This window comes from Nylanderia fulva, unplaced genomic scaffold (genome assembly GCF_048542155.1).
Source record: "Nylanderia fulva isolate GAGA-0341 unplaced genomic scaffold, ASM4854215v1 Scaffold612, whole genome shotgun sequence".
NCBI lineage: Eukaryota > Metazoa > Arthropoda > Insecta > Hymenoptera > Formicidae > Nylanderia > Nylanderia fulva.
Window position 1 is genome coordinate 38,510 of NW_028190713.1, and position 16,089 is coordinate 54,598.

At 31.1% G+C, this 16,089-nt stretch overlaps 2 pseudogenes; one reads left to right on the forward strand and one right to left on the reverse strand.

Annotated features, from left to right (window-relative positions):
• Nucleotides 1-256: 256 nt before the first annotated feature.
• Nucleotides 257-4,410, forward strand: LOC146720765 (protein 5NUC-like; annotated as a pseudogene).
• A 4,279-nt stretch (nucleotides 4,411-8,689) lies between these two features.
• LOC146720766 (protein-lysine N-methyltransferase SMYD4-like) lies at nucleotides 8,690-12,031 on the reverse strand (annotated as a pseudogene).
• Between the last annotated feature and the right edge of the window lie 4,058 nt (nucleotides 12,032-16,089).

Here is a 16,089-nt window from a genome sequence, read left to right on the forward strand (position 1 = left end):
TTATGTTATCTTCCTTATGCTTGACTTGTGACTTTTCGGCGTAAGATACATATTAAAACGATATATTACCTTCCAAGTTAAAGCGTAACAAAAATACTTATGTCGTAAGATACGCGCGATAAAAGACCGATGAAGACCTTTTGTGCATTTTTTAAAATAAAACCATTACATTAAAATAAGAAATAGTTTTTTCTTCAAAAAACGAATTTTGCGACCCATTATCTTCTCTGAAAGAGCTGCACATTCTCGACGAAGAATGGATGCTGCGAAACTCAGGCAAGAACTCCAGCAGAGATCACTGAAAAAGGTCCGGTGGGGTCCGCACGCAACGACGTCGGTCATAGTCAGTAGTTGGTGCCGGTCGTTCATCAAAATCGTTTCGCCTCTCTCGGAGCTCCCTCAAAGTCACCGTCGCGGCCTCGATAACGCGGAAGAGTGAGCCAGTATCTCGCATACTCTTGCACGTGATTATACCTTCGTATTCAAGTGACAGTTGACAGCGTTCTGATTTTTTAAGTGCCTCTTTTACTTTTTTTTGAACGAAATAAAACAAAAATTAGCATCGTCTAGAAAAATTAATGAGACGCGACGATCCAGCTCTCGGAGTTCGGCTTGGAAAACGCGATTTTACTTTCGCTCTCGCGAAAGTCTCCTTGCATCGTACGTGGTTTGCATATAATGCGGATGTTGCTTGGCGTGTAGTAATTTGTGTGGTCACTTGTTTATTGTTCATTTTCTGATACGAGGTGTTACTCAATCTGTCATCAATCGCCGTCGATCGTTACAAATTAAAGGTATTGTGTAATAATATATTTTATGAAAGTATTGTACACATATATTGTATATTTTATATAAATATATTAAATATCTCGTTAATTATGGGTGTTTCAAATAAAAACAGACCATATTTTCTTTTTAAAAAAAGGAAAAAATTTTAAAAACTTTTACAATTGCTAGAATACTTAAGATAAAAAATTTCTTTTTTTCTCATAAAGAAAACTATTTTGTAATGTTAAATGACAAAGACAAAAATTTTTATTGTCATTATCCTCTCCTAAATTAGACAGCTATGCAGCATTAATTTCAAATTAAATTCATATTGTTCGAAAAATACGATGACGCGTCTTTGGAACGCCGATTTTATGAGCCATTAAAATTCTTGGGGAAGTTGAAAGTTTTAAAAAAAATTGTAATAACCAGATGGATGTAAATCCTTATATTCAGTAATACGAAAAAGCAATAAAAATACATATATTTCCTTTAAAAAATTTCATATTTTTTCATTCTAGTTTTCACAATTTTCAGATTTTTAAAAAATTAAATAAAAAATTTTTATTAAAAAAACCAAAATTTTTTTTACCGAAAAAAAAAACTTTTTAAAAAATTTTCATTATAAAAAAAAATAAAAAATTTTTCCCTTATCGTAAAAAAAAACAAATATATTTTTTTAAAAAAGGGTTTTTAAAATAAATCGAAAAATGCAGCCAAAAATTTTTTACAATATAAAAACCCAAAAATGACAAAAAAAGGGTGCCCCTGTACAAGAACGTGCCCTTTATCAGTAATAAATACAGAGATAAGCGAGACACAAGCCCAAAGAAAAGATCATAAAGAAGCGAAAATCAAATAAGCCCAAAAAATTAGTGATAATAAAAAGATGTCGATTGCTTTGCACATAAATTGTTGCTTTTATTGCGCTTTTGATATTCGAAAGCGAAACTTTTGCAAACCCCCACTTCACAAAAGGATGAAATTCACCATCAGAATTGTTCACACAAATTTGATAGGGCATGCGAGGTAACTCTTTTTTTTTTAGAAAAATTTTTGAAATATTCTGGGTTAGCACAAAATTGAAACATGTTTGAAATAGAACATAAAAAAATCTTTAAGACCCCTTTTTTAACATTTTTTTCAGATATCATAAGATTATTAAAGATTCTTCAAGATCTCTTTTTTTTAAATTTTTAAAACCCAATGGTGCCTGCCCGGAAATTTTTTTTCTTTTTAAAAAAACGATAATCAAACCTGATTATTTTAACAAAAACTTTTTAAAATCCTTAATAATATTTTTTAAACAAATTTATAAGATTTTAAAAAAATATCAAAAAAATTTTAAATAAGTAAAACGTGTGAGTCTTTTGAAAAATCAAACTAAATCGATTTTATGTTAAAAATTTTTTAATTTTAATTTTAAAGGGCAGGTGATATTGGAGCGGAGTTAATTATTTTGACTTTTAAAAAACTCATAAAATTTTTTACTCTTTCATATCTCACACATCCCCTTTACTTTACAATTTTTTGAAATTTAAAAACGTCACGCTAAAAAACCCCCAACCCAATTTAAACCGCCACTCCGCTAATTAAAAATTTTAAAACCCCATTTAAATTAAAATCCCGCTCCTAGACTCTAATTAAATATCGCGCTTGTTTTTTCACGCGAATTCGTTATTTGACAAGAAAATTTCTTCTTTTCTTTCGAAAATGATAAAAATATTTTATTAATCTCCCCACTTAAAATGAAGACTTTGCTGAAACATTCTTTGATTTGGAGGGGGGGAAACCCCGAAATTTAAAGGGGGGCGTGTAAAAACCGCAGGACTCCGATCCCGGGGAATGTTCGGAGGTTTTTTCCCAGGATCGCGACCCTGGTTCGCCAAGCGAATTTCAATCGCCGTCGACGATCTTCCTGACCGGGGCCCGGACATTTAAAAAAAGGGGAAACCCCCTTTGGTACAACGTGTACGGGGGAAGGCGGTGTTTTGGGGTTTCATAAATCTCTTACAGCCGGATGCTAAGTGAGTACTTTTACTCCGTTCGAACCCAAAAAAAACCTATGTTAAAATTGGCGTATAAACACCCTTTAAGTCCCCCTTTAAAACATCTTCAAGAAATCAAAAATTATGATATCCAAAGATTTTTAAAAAACATCTCAAAGTGCCCTTTTTTGCCTAATTTTAGACAGGGTTTTTTCTGGGAAGATAAAACGATATCTGAAAGAAAAAAAAAATATTTTTTAAATTTAAATTTTATAAATCAGCAAAATTTTTGCATTTTTCCCCTTCTTTGTATCCAGCTACTGGAAAAAAAATCTTTTTGGGCATTAACAAAACTTCTGTTCGCAATGGACGAAACAAATTACGGGTTTGAATCTACCAAATTTCCCTTTTTAAATGCGAAAACTCTTGTTTGCGCAAAAAACTGATTTTTTGTGCAAAAAAGAGGGGGGGAAAAGGTGAGGAAATATCAAAAATTCGGGTTTTATCGTAAATTTTAATTGTTTGGGAAAAGTCCTTGGGGAAACCTGAATTCGACGACGGCGTGAAAGGGCTGATACCCTTCATACAAAACGCTTCGAAAACCCATTCTTTCAGCAAATCTGGATCTCAGCAAGCAACCGGAAAATTTTGGGAGCTCCCAAAACTAAAACACACGATCCTTGGGAAATAAACGTCACAAATCGGAGGGATTGGCTACTTGACGCCGGAGACGACGGTTCTGTCGAGTACAAGAAAGGGGAGTTCAAGGATGAGGTGGAGTCCATTCGACCGAAGCTAAGATGTTAAAAGAGCAGGGGGTCGACATTCCCCATCGCTCTGGGGGCCTTTTGGGGTACGAGACCGACAAAAGGATCGCGCGGGAGGTCGGGGATATCGATCTGGTGATCGGCGGTCACACCAATAAACCTTTTTTTTATCGCGGCAAACCTCCCCGGGCTCCGAGGGGGCCGGAGGGGTTTTTAAACCTACGAGATCATTCAGAAGAGCGGGAGAAAGACCTATGTTGTTCAAGGGATTTCGCATACACCAATACTTGGGTAATTTTTCCGTGAGTTTTTACGCCAAGAGAAATACCGCACAAACGGGGGAAAACCCCCCATTCTTGTGGGCCCAGGTGGGGCGGGTAACATTTGAGAAAAATATAAAAAAATCGCAAAAATTGGGAAAGAAAAAAAATTGATGTTACAAAAAATTTTTACGTCTTTAAAATATTTTATATAAATAATTTAATTACTACCAAAGGAATTTTTCCCTTTTGAAAATTTATCCTTTAAAATTATGATAATCCCTAGGACAATAGGATATTGGACAAATTTTATAAAAATTTTTTTTGATTAAAAAATTTACCACAAAAAAAAATTTTAAAATTTTACAAAAATAAAAAAACATACAAAATATGTTCGATTAATTTTCTATGTAAAATTTACTATGTACTTTAATTTTTATATAAAAACATAACTACACAATAAAAACAAACCCTTTTAAAATTTCATGTACATGCAAAAAAATGAAAAAAAATTTTTTCATTAAAATAAATTATAATAATTAATATCATTAATATGGAAAATTTTTAAAATTATATGATTTTTTGATTATTTCGCAGGAAAAGGGATTTTCAAAAATTGATAAGTGATAAAAAAAAACCCATTGACAAAGGGGGAACACAAAAAAATTGGGAAAAAAACGCGAGTGCTCCTCGACGGGACTTCCAGAGCGGAGACGACAAGAATGAAACATGGGAAACCTAATCGGACGCTTTTTTTTTATTACGAAAAGATTTGTTTATTAGTTTAATCGACGCAACGCGGGGTCGCTGATATTGGAAAACTATTCTTAGAGAGAGGAAATAATATGGATCTTTTTTTTTCTTTGCTCGCAAAATCCCGGGGGAATACTTGAATAAGGACGGATGGCCCGGATGCCGCCATCCGATCCACAACGGGGGCCCAGCATCAAGCATCCATCACCAGAGCAAAAAACGTGATGTATTATAATTATGCATTTTTAAATTTAAAATTTTAAATTTTTTTGCAAATGTATCTAGCGTCATCGCGACATTTCCAATCACCCGGAAAAAACATTATAAGGGGCTTACCCTTCGGGAATACCCTCGTGAAGCTTTCTGTGCCCGGGAGAGCTGATCCTTTCGTTTTTGGAAGGAGCGCCCCATAATTTAGAAAACTTAACTTCAAAACCCCAAAAACCTAAAGGGCCTTTTTTCTACAATAGGGGGTTTTTTGAGGAAATTTAAATTTCTAAAATAAATCCTATATATCAAAAAATTGTGTTAAATTTGATTAATATTATTTGGTTTTTAAATTTTTTTTTCGCTTCACAATTTTTTTAAATGTCAAACCCTAACTCGTTTTTAAAAACTTGTAAAAGATTAACATGCATTTTTTTACGGTAGCTTATGACATAATCGACCACCGAACTCGAGGGTATTTTTCCGTTCAATTGAAATTGCTACTGTCGAGTACCGACGTACAGCAAACCCCAAACCCCAAATCTTACCTAAAACCCCCTCAAAAATGATTTCATTGAAAAGGGGGGGGGGGGGTTTTTTTCATATTTTGGGAAAGAGTATTGAAAAACTTCCGCTAAGTATGTTTAAATATTATTTTTGCATAACATTCGTTGCATGTATTTTTTTAATTTTAAAATCATCTTACATATTTTCCCCCATCTTTTTTCTTTATCAAAAATTTTTCACAATTGTTTTTAAATTTAAACCCGGTATACTCTAGGGGAAATTTTTTTGGAGCGATAATCGAAAAACACAGTCCGATATACCCGGGCGTAGAGTGGAGAATTTGGGTACGTAAATAGCAATTCTTTTTGCGATGAAATGAAAAAAGGGTATAATAATTTTCGGGAGGGACGTATCGACCGTTTGGGGATGGCAATTCTTTTACCATATTTTCTTTGTTATTGATAGTATAAGGAAATGCTATCAACAGATTTTGGGGAGAAAATATCAAAATTTATCTAAAATATATATTTAAATATATTTTTTTTAAAAATACCAAATAATCAAGTATTTCAAATTTTTGGGTAATTAATTTTTTAAATTTTAAAAAGCATCTTGTATTTAAATATATTTTTTAAATTACTCATATATTATATTAAAATGTTTTATACAATATAATAAAAAACTGTTTATTATATTTTTATTTTAATTATTATTGTTTGAAAAAATTTAAAATTCAAATAAATAACTTTTTTTTCAAAGTTTTAAAAATTTAATTTATTTTTTGATATTATTTTCATATAAAATTTTACCACAGACTATATTTTACTTAATATTAAAGTAAAATTACAAAAAATCATCTACTATTTTCTATTTCATTTTTTAAATAATAGTAGATAATCTTTTTTTTAAAATTTTTTTTTAAAATTAAAATATATAATCAGAAATAAAATTATATTTAAAAGTATTTATAAAATTTTTTTATTTTTTTTTTTAAAAATAAATTTTAAAAACCCCAAAAAAAATTTTAATAATATTTTAAAAAATAGTCAAACCCCTTAAACTTGGATTTTGTATTTAAATTTTTGTTTCAAGTTTTGCCCAATTCGGGGTTCAGTTTATATTCAAAAAAATTTAAAATTTTTAATTAAAACCCATCATTCTTTTATTTTAATAAACTATATTATCTTTTACAATCTTTCCACTTTTTTCTCCTTACTTCGATATTTTTTCGATTTTTTATTAAAAAAAATAAAAAACTAATTTTCTTATTTCTTAATAAGAATTATATTTAAAAAGCGAAAAAAAAATGAAAAGTAAAACTTAATCCCGTGTCACCATAATTTTTAAAAAAAATACATTTGTTAAAATCTTATTCTTAATAAAATTATATAAATTTAAAAAGCGAAAAAAAAAAGTACAAACTTAATACATTTCCCCTCATAATTTTTTAAAAAAATGCCTTTGTTAAAAAACTTAGATTTTTAAAAATAAAAAATTTTATGTATAATAGTAAAAAAAATACTTTTTTAATATTGTTTATAAACTCTCTATAAATGTTAATAATAAATTTTCTTTAAAAAAATTTTTTAAATTTAAAAAAACTGTCATTTCAAAAAATAAAAAAAAAAGTATTAAAACTCTTTTTTAAAATCTACCTATCATACATTTTTTAAAAAAAAATTTAAAACCTCTCTTTCTCTTTTTTGGAAGTCTTTGTAAAGTGTGCTTTTTTTGCATTTAACGTTTAAAAAGTACAATAACTTATTTTATCAGTCATAAAATATAAAACTCTTTAAAACCTTTTTCCATTTAAAAAACCCGTCATTTATAAAATAAAAAAAGTTAAATTTAAATTTTTTCCTCTTAAAATCTCAGCATTTTAAAAAAATTAATCTCTCTTTCTCTTAGAGGAAGTCGTAAAATTTTGCTTTTTTCGCATTAATCATATATTAAACATAAATAACCTTATTTTTTTCCAAACAAAAATATAAATAAAAAACTACTTTGGGTTTTGTCCATATTTGTGGTATTTTAAATCTATTCCCCTTCAAAAAATAAAACTCGTTTTAAAAGTCTCGACGACATTTCCCTTTTTTTTTGGGAAGGGATCGGCACGTAATCATTTAATTTTTTGTAGCATTTTTAACAAGTTTTTCGATAATGTAAAAGGGTTTTTCTTTTTTCTTTTCCTTCTGTCGCTATATCCCAAAATATGTATTAAATTTTTCGCAACGCTTTTTTTATCTTAACCTTGTCCTCTTTTTTCTTCACTAAAGTCTATAGAAACCAAAAAGAAATATCAATTTTTAATTTTGGGGTTTTATTTAAATTTAAACAAAATTTGTTATTATTTAAACCCTTTAAAAGACTTTTTTAATTCGTATATAAAGGCCCAATTTTCCCCCCCAAAGGGTACAATTACAAGTGAAAAATACTGTTTCAGTACTTCTGTTGTCCCCATTTCCCCCTCGCATGATACATAATGTTGGCCATAATTTCAAAGAGCTATAATGAAAACCAAAAATCAAAATATATTGTAAACAATATTTTCATTCAACAGCCAATTTAATACCTTCTCGCCCTTTATCGAATGGGATACATGGCGTTACCCAACATTGCTTAGATCTTGAGTGCCTATATATTTGGATTACAACTGTGGATTAATTAGCTCCAAATGGCATTTGCGGCTATACAAACGTCTACCCATTCTAAAGCCTTGCTCTTCGCTGACTGCAACATCACATTTAATTGACAAATTGACTAAAGAAACAAATAAAGAAAATTGAAACAACAAGCAAATGATAAAAGACCGTAAGACACACCTGTAAAGCATGAAGTAGATAAATATTAGAAAGTAAGATAAATAGTAGAATAAAAGCAGCACCAGAATCTGATGTATCATTATTAAATAACTTAGTGAATACATACTACTGTGAACATTGCTGGGATTATCTGTTGATGTCTTAAAATGAGACTTCCGAAAAACGTAACCGGTCTCGTTTTTCGACAAACGCTTAAATTAAATCTTCGTGTAATTTAGCACCTAAACAGCACAGTACGTGTCGCTAAGAAGTACAAATAAAGCAAGTCATCCAAGATCTCCCGAATAGATCAAGACCGGGTTCGTTGTTCGCTATTCGTCACAAGACTGTTATATCTAATGTATTTCTCACTATGTAATTTTTCCGTCTTGAGAAACCCTTTGTCCCGTGGAATCTACAACAATAATAGTATTCTATATTAAAGAACTAAGAGTCACCAGTCTATAATTAAAAATGGTAATAATAGTATTGTAAACATGTTTTACTTCAATTGTTTTACAATATTACAAAATTTTGTGCATACCATCACATTCTTCCAGCTTTTTTTCAGTTTCAGCATGTTCTTAATTGTTCATACTGCCGTTCTCTTACAGCAAGCACAGCCCGCCTTATTCTAATCAAATCAAGATTGTAAACAGTATGTTTTCGATCAAAGCAGGGGGAAACAGCACACTCCATCGTGACATTTTTCCATTCAGCATATCTCTGCATTCCTCTAACAATACATAGCAATAAGTGCAATAGTTGCAAGGTATTCGCCCACAACTTTCCAACAATTTGAACAGTGTGTATGCACGTTCGTGTTATTATAACAATGTATAATGTTTCTCCACAGGCATTACTTCACCAGGAGGCCGAATATTACGAGTAGCGATAACCTGTCTGCCATAGCATCCTTGTATTTTTAGCTACTCTGTCATCGATGGCACATGGAACTTCATTATTATAGGATGCAATAGTATGGAGCGGAGGTTCATTTCCTCCTGATTTCCTCACTTCTGCACGTCTTTATTATCTTTACATGTTGTTCTGTTTGTGCAACCTTACAATGTAAGTATCAAGCTGATCGTAATTTTTGTTTATTTGTATCATTTCAAGACTTTAATTCCAACCATGCTGTCGCTTCCCTTCAAAATGTCCTTCCACAGAACAACTCCCCAAATTCATTCAACATTCTGTTTTACGTACATAAAGCTTAGCTCTTAGATTGTCGGGATAGTTTAGGACCAGTGCTCTGTCATATCTTGATACATTCGATGTAAACCTACTGAAATAATACTGCTGACCTTTTTAGCATAGGCAAGAGCAAGTTGTGCTCAGAAGGATAGGAGTCGCTACACTCATGTTTAATGTCATTTCAGAAGCCTCAATGCATGTCATATTATTGAGAGCCCCCTTGATACAAACTTTATTGCCTGCTCTGCCCGCCTTTCTCCAGATTCTTGGCAGTTTTTTGGCCTACCCGTTGTACAGAACTAAGCAGATTCCAACAGAACATTGAAAGTAATATTCAGCTTCCTGATCAGTCTTAAGTTTCTTATCTCGATCTGTGAGTTTAACAATGCTTGTTTGCTAACCACTTGTGGCTTTACATAAATTCATTATTGCATCCAGTTGATCAAAATATCTCTCTCTAATACTTGTGGTGGTAAAACTCATAAAAGAAACACGAATAATTTCATAAAATATAAAAAAATCGTAAAGTATATATTTGTAACATTATTTACGTTTAAAATAGTTTATTAAAATATTAATTTAAAGGATGGTATTAGCGACATCGTTCTCTCTCCAAACCTTCCTTTGTTAAAGTTGATGTATACAGAGAAGGATGAGAGTGGTCTCCCAGCGATTCAGCTGCACCGGAATTCAAGCGCCTCTATGTTGGCAACAAACGTGCACATTGAAGACTACGTCGCCATGTGCACGAATGCTCCCGAGTGGTAACAGGCTATGTGCACGGTACGTGGTTCGATTCCGTGCTATGTGCACAGCCAGATTAATAGACAGATCGCCAAAGCCTGCCTACAGAAGAGACCCCCATCTTCGTGCGATAGACTTTTGTCCCCTTACCGACACCTTTTCCCCTTGGTTCGAGTCCGTGCTAATTCTGTAGACTGTGAACCAAAGACTGTTGCCCCTTGTTCGAATCCGTCTAAATTTCGTAGACTCGACCAACAGCCTTTGCCCCTGGTGGCAGTCCAGGCTAAATTTCGTTTGACATTACCAACAGACTTTGCCCTGGTGCGAATCAGGCAATTGTCATGAGACCCATTTGAGAGATTTCGCCCCCGTTGTGGTGTGTGGGTGTGGTGTGTAGAAGAGAGAGAGAGAGAGAGAGAGTGAGAGAGAATATTTTACATATAGGCATATATATATATAAAATTTATTAAATATAAAATATATTTTTTTTACACATAAAATGTTTTTTTATTGAAATAATCACTATTTTAATGTGATATACCAGTGTTCGAATTTTTTAATTAAAATTTTTTATTAAATTTATTAAAGAAAATTACTTGAAATTTTTTACTTAAGAATTTAAAGGCTCTTATCTCTTGTAGATCAAATTTATCACTACGCTAACGCCATTAATCACTTTTTCGAGTATTTAAAATACTATATATACAGTAATTTAAGTATTCGAATAACAGTGTTAATTACTCAATAGCGATAACTTGGCGTTACTAGTATAGCTTTCTATAGGGTTTGAAATAAGTATAAGAGATGAATAGGCTATATGTGAGCTGATGCGAAATTTGTAGATGTAAGAAGGACTCATATTGAAATTTATTTTTTTCGATATACTTTTCACAAATGTACACGAGTACACAAACTTAGCTTGGACATTTGTAGAGACTTAAATTGGATTATTCTCAATTCTAATTATAGTTTCTATATAACACATCCTTACCTCCGCGCACCCGGCTCAATATATATAGCCCTATTTATTATGCAATTTTTTAAGTTCCTTTTTTTCAAGTTCCCACCTTTTTACGTTATCAAATAGTGTACGTTTTCAAAATTTATATTTTTAACTTCCGCAGTTTTCTTATCCAAATGTAAAATCTTTATCGCACGTCTATCAAAATTGGGAAACAATTTTCAACAATTTTATGAATAATATTATTATTATTTACATTTCTATATATAAGATGCACATCTGTCAAATACGTGATTTATTCACATTATTATTATCTATTTAAAAAAAATAAAACAAAAAACAAAACCTTGCAACAATCAAAATACACCGCCTGCCGCGAACGAAAATGCCAAGGAAGCACGCAATTTCCGCGAATCGCGCTAATTTTTTTGAAAATCAACATTTTCAAACGAATTGTAACCTTCTTCAAATCACTGCACACGTATAATTCACAATAATAATTTTATTCAGTAACTACGATAAAAAATCGTAACTGAAAACCGCCAAACAAGTGCAATGGTAGTAAGATTACAAGTCTGTTATAAACTTAATTGGCAATAGAAAATTAATAATTTTCAAATAGAAAAATTTGAAATTAACCGAGGATTTACAAATAATAAAGTAAAATATTAAATATTTATGTTCGATTTGCTCGCGAGAGATCTTTTAAAACAATATTTTTTAGAAGAGAGGACCTTTAAAATATAAACAGGCAAAAAAGTTTGGAAAAATTAAAGCGCGCGTCTTAAACAGATAAACGCAATGAAATAAATAACCAATTGTTTTTACTTATCGCTGTAAAGCTCACAAGCTTCTGACGTGCTATACACTTTTATATCAATATACCAGGTGTCCGGTAACTAACTGACCAATGAATTAGGGCGGATTCCTCCTGGCATTTGGAGACGATTTTTTCCTTAGCAAAAATGGTTGAGAATCAAAATTTTGAGTTATAAGCGAGTGAAAAAGGTTTTTTGAAAACTAAACGTGTTGGAGTTAAAAGTCTTACCATAATTACTTCTTCATTAATTTCAGTCATAGTTTCTATAATAAAATTTTAAGTTTAAGGCTTAGTTTATAAAAGATACATAATGCAAAGATTGGAAAGTTGTTAAAAAAGATCCTTTTTCGACATTTTGCTGAGGGACAAATTTTCCTCCAAATTTGACCACAGAACCATTTGTATCATTGGTCTGTTAGTTACCGGACACCCTGTATATTGGACACGAGTTCGTTTGTTTCAGATTCTCGAGAGTTGAAGAGGAACATCCGAGTATAAGTACGTTTGTGACTTGCAGATGAAAGCAAGACAGAGAGCGAACGAGATGATGAGCTTAATAGCTCTAATGTCTATAAATAATAAATCAAAAATATAACCTGAACCGACTAGTTATTGAATCTTTTTTTAATACAATGGTTTCATTATTATTATCATCTAAGTCTAAGTCCGTTTAATTACTTTTTTAGTTTTTTAATATTAATGTAATTTAGTCCTAGTCTTTTTTTATGAGAAAATAAGTCACGTATACGTTTTATAATGAATTAATAGTTTCGGAACCGAATTATATATTCCTTAATAATATAAGTGGTTCAAAATTATATTTCGACTTTGAATGTTAATTATTTTATAGCAAAGAGTCCGAAATCTCTTACACACATAGGGGGATTTTTTTTCATCCATAAATTCGCAATTAAGTATATATTTAATTATTAATTTTAATAAAATAAAATTAAATTTAAAGGTCAAATATATTTTTCTAAAACACAAATATATTAAATTAATTATAAAACTAGACCCTAATGTATTTTTCTCGTACAAAAATAATTAGAGTAAAATTAAATTAATCATAAAGATTAAAAACTTAATTAAGAATTTCAAAACTTATATTTTAGATAATAATAATCAAACAACATTTTATTACGTCAAAAACCGTCGTGAACTAATTAATAAATGTGCTAGTTACGTCAAGTCAAGTTTTCTAGCTATACCCCATTTTATTAAAAAACAGATTCAATAAATCTAAGTACAATGTTATATATATACTTATATTTAAATGATATCCTTTAAGAGTCGCCAGTAATAATAATGAAATCTCTCCTCCCATTTTAAAGTCGACTAGACTGGCATAATTTCTTTAAAATTAGTTAATTACAACGTTTTCGGCCTGTCCTTGCAGCCCCTTGTCATCACCAAGTATCAGATTAAAACAATAATCAAATTTACAAGCAAACCCCGACAACATTACCATTGTTTTGATGAACATGTATAACTGACAGAAGTGAGCACAAAAAAAAAAAATAGATTTGACTGTTAGCAGGAAACTTAGTCACTGTTACTAAGTTTCTGCTAACAGTCGACTCTATTTTTTTTTTTTCGTGGCTCCTTCTGTGCAGTTATACATTGTTCACAAAACAAGTTATTTTTTCGGGTTTGCTGTAAATTTGATTTCTTGTAATTAATCTGATTATTGAAAAGGCGGGGCAATGAAGTCCGAAAGTTTGTAATTTAACTACATTTTTGAAATAAATTATTGCCAGTCGGTCTACTTTAAAATTGGAGAGAACGTTTTTTTTCCCCAATATTACTTATATTTAATTGATCTGTTTTTTTTATAAAATGTTTTATTATTATCAATATATATAATTATTTATTCATTTTTTAATTTTTGATGAGTAATTAATTTAATTTGTTCTAGTTATTTTTGTACGAGCAAAATCTATCACGGGTATAACTTTTAGAACGAATTAAAATATAATTTATGTTCAAAAATTACTTGAACCTTTAATTTTAATTTGTATTTTATTAAATTAATAATTACCATATATACTTAATTGCGAATTACTGGATGAACAAAATCCCTATTATGTGTGTAATGAGATTTCGGAACTCTTTGCTAAATAAATTAAAATTAAATCATATAATTTTGAACACTTTTATATTATTAAAATATATAATTCAACTCTCGAATATTTACTTCATTCTAAAACGTCATACGTATTAGTATTTTTGTCACATATTAATAATTAGAATAAATTAACTTAATTATTAAAAAACTAAAAATTAATAAACGACTAGACTTAGAGATAATAAAAGGAAACATTTATTCAAAAAATAATTAGAATAGGTCAGGTTAATATTTTATTATTTATTTATTATAACATCATAAAATCTGTCCTTTCCGAATACGTCGAACGCTACTAAACGAAAAGATAAATCTCGTACATGCCGCCGGACGAGTTTCATTAGCATGAGACGCTCTTATCTTGGGAACGTATTAAATAGTTACTGCTTGCCACTACTATACGATATGCGCTGAAATCAGTGAGAAATGCTGGTTTCCTTCATCTACTTTGGCGTATCTGCTATTAATCTGTGGCACAGATGAGCGCAGTAACACGTAGCTGTTTAAAGTCCGATGAGTTTCGGACCTCGCAGGCAGGGCAAGTTTTTTTTTTTTTTTTTTAGTACGACTAATAATTGGTCAATTTAATGAAATCCTTTAATATTTGTGGAATAAAGAGATACATGCATTTCTCAAGCGTACGCGGAAAATCGGAAATCAACAATAATGAGTGCCGTATAAATACATATGGAATAGAGCGTTCTATCGATAGCGTGTGGCGTAGCGTTAAGGGGCTAGACAACGTACCGTGAGGTTTAGAGGTTCGATTCTCAAGGAGTGCTTTTTTTTTAATATTTTTTTATTTTAAATAAAAAATTTTTTTTTACCAAAAAATGTCATTTTTACACAAAATACATTGTAAAATAACACGATTTATTTACTTATAAAACACGTATATTACAAAAATGCATTTTTTTTCTTTGCATCAAAAAGGCCGTGAACAAGCGTCTGTAGATATCTAGCTTGTACTGGGTAGGACTTGTCTGATTATCTGTTTTATTAAAAAATTAATCCGATTTCTGTCGTGTTTGTGTACCGTTGACAAATCGCAAAAATCTCAATAATCCATTAATATTATTTCGAATAGATAAAATGCAAAAGTAATGTTTTAGTTTTTCACTTATAAGATGTTATAATTTGTGAATTGCCCATGGATGGGGAAGCCTATTGTTTCGAGAGTTTCGGAACGTTCTTTGGATCTCGATACTCGGGCGCTCGGGCCCGCTTATCTTTTCGAGCTCATCTCACAACTCGATCGTGTGCGAGAGAGAAAGCGAGACCTGCTAGATCAGATTCGAGCGATAGGACCCATCATCAAAGAAAGTTTCCGACTCTCGAACAATAGCTTCCCCATCCATGGCATTCACAAATATAAACATCTTATAAGTGAAAACTAAAACCTTTATTTTGCATTTTATCGATTCAAAATAATATTAATGATTATTGAGATTTTTTGCGATTTCACCGACAGCCAACACTACATAATCGTATAATTTTTAATTAACAGATATCATACAAGTTCCTATCGCATCACAGCTATTCTACAGACGGCTTTTCACTGCTTTTTTGAGCAAAGAAAAATGCATTTTTGTAATATACGTGTTATAAGTAATAAAGCCGTGTTCTTTACATTTATTTTGTGTAAAAATTACATTTTATGGTACAAAAAATTTTTATTTAAAATAAAAAACATATTAAAAAAAAGTCACTCCTTGATAATCGACCTTAATCTCGACGTTACTCTAGCCCCTTACGCTACGCACACGCTCTTCGATATAACGCTCTATTCATCGTATTTATACGGCACTCATTATGTTTTTGATTTCCGATTTTCTCTCGCTACGCTTGAGAATTGCATTGGTATCTCATTTATTCCCATAATAAAGGATTTCATTAAATTTGACAAATATAGTCGATATCTAAAAAAAAAAAAAAAAAATTGGCCCTGCGAGGTCTCGTAACTCATCTCCTGAACCGCTACGTGTTACTGGCGCTCATCTGTGCACATAGCACGGATCGAACCAGCGTACCGTGCACATAGCCTGTACACTCGGAGAGCATCGTGCACATGGCTACGTAGATCTCAAGTGTGCACTTTTTGTGCCATAGAGTCCTTTTAATTCCGGTTGCGTCTTAAATCGAGGGATGCTCACTTCGCATCCGTCCTCTCTGGTATCATGGAAATATTTCTAGA